Here is a 1,827-nt window from a genome sequence, read left to right on the forward strand (position 1 = left end):
AAACCTGGCAACCATGGTTGGATCCCCAGAACTGACATAGTGGAAGGAGAGAATCAGCTCCTTAAGGTTGTCTTCTGTCCACCACGTGTGTGCTATGATACACCTATGCCTCCACATGTATACACAATAAATAAATGTGAAATGCATTATAAAATAATGTGTATATATTTGTGACCATTTTACTCTACCAAATGGCTATTTATCCATATCTCCCCCTCTTCAGCTTCTCCTATTTTACTGAATAACAACATATTAAAATTAGGTCAATGTCTCACAGGAAATTTTCTGCTCCCAAGCATGGGTCCTTGGGCTTCTTGCCTCAGGAGTGCCACAGCAGGCATCATGAGAAAGTGAAGAGCTTCTCCAAGGATGACCCTTCCAAGCCTGTTCACCTCACGACCTTTCTAGGTTACAATGCTGGCATGGCCCACATTGTCCTGGAGGTTGACAGACCAGGATCCAAGGTGAACAAGAAAGAAATCAGGGAGGCGGTAACTATTGTAGAAACACCACCTATGATAGTTGTGGGCATCGTGGGATATGTCAAAAACCCCATGGGATCTCTGTACCTTCAAGACAGCATTTGCTGAGCACGTCAGTGATGAGTGTAAAAGGCGCATTTCTACAAGAACTGGCACAAATCTAATAAGGCCTTCACCAATAAGAAATGGCAGAATGACACGGGCAAGAAACAGCTGGAGAAAGACTTCAATATCATGAAGACGTACTACCAAGTCATCCGCAAAATTGCCCACACTCAGATGGGTCTGGTTCCTCTGCACCAGAAGAAGACACACTTGATGAAGATCCAGGTGAATGGGGGTGTGGCTGAGAAGCTAGACTGGGCCTGGGAGAGGCTTGAGCAGCAGGTTCCTGTGAACCAAGTGTTTGGGCAGAATGAGATGATTGATGTCATCGGGGTGACAAAAGGCAAAGGTTACAAAGGGGTGACCAGTCATTGGCATACAAAGAAACTGCCCCATAAGACCCATTGAGGGTTGCCTGTATTGGAGTTTGGCACCCTTCCCGAGTGGTCTTCTCTGTGGCTCGGGCTGGGCAGAAAGGCTACCGTCATCAGACAGACATCAACAAGAAGATTTACAAGACTGATCAAGGCTACCTTATCGAGGATGGCAAGCTGATCAAAAACAATGTATCTACTGACTATGACCTTTTTGACAAAAGCATCAACCCACTGGGTGGCTATGTCCATTATGATGAGGTAGCCAATGACTCCATCATGCTCAAAAGCTGTGTGGTGGAAACCAAGAAGCGAGTGCTCACTCTTCACAAGTCCTTGCTGGTGCAGACCAAATAACAGGCTCTGGAGAAGATTCACCTGAAATTTATTGACACCACCTCCAAGTATGGCCATGGTCATTTCCAAACCATGGAGGAGAAAGCATTCATGGGACCACTGAAGAAGGACTGTTTTGCCAAAGAGGAAGGTGCTTTATGCCAGAATTTGCTTAACTAGTGTGGTCTCAATAAAAATGTTTCCAGTGGAAGAAATAAAAAGAAAGAAAGAAAGAAAGAAAGAAAGAAAGAAAGAAAGAAAGAAAGACAGAGAAAGGAAGGAAACAGAGAACATCGTGGAGAATGTATCCACAATGTGTGTGTATGTGTGTGTATTTATATGTCAATATATTATCATCTGAACATCACCAGTCTGTCACATTATCAGCTTAAAAGATATCTTTGTTTTCTAAATGGAGTTTTATTCTATATAATTGTATGAATGTTTTATGCCTAATATGCTGATGGCAGAAGTTGCAAAGTAATCCCACACTATTTCAGAATTGCAGATAACAAAGGGTTATTTATTTA

The 1,827-nt window shown here is 42.9% G+C and overlaps 1 pseudogene; it reads left to right on the forward strand.

The window, feature by feature from the left end:
- The first annotated feature begins 266 nt into the window (after window positions 1-266).
- On the forward strand, window positions 267-1,477 carry LOC101993915 (annotated as a pseudogene).
- Window positions 1,478-1,827: the final 350 nt, after the last annotated feature.

Source organism: Microtus ochrogaster, chromosome 18 (assembly GCF_000317375.1).
Source record: "Microtus ochrogaster isolate Prairie Vole_2 chromosome 18, MicOch1.0, whole genome shotgun sequence".
NCBI lineage: Eukaryota > Metazoa > Chordata > Mammalia > Rodentia > Cricetidae > Microtus > Microtus ochrogaster.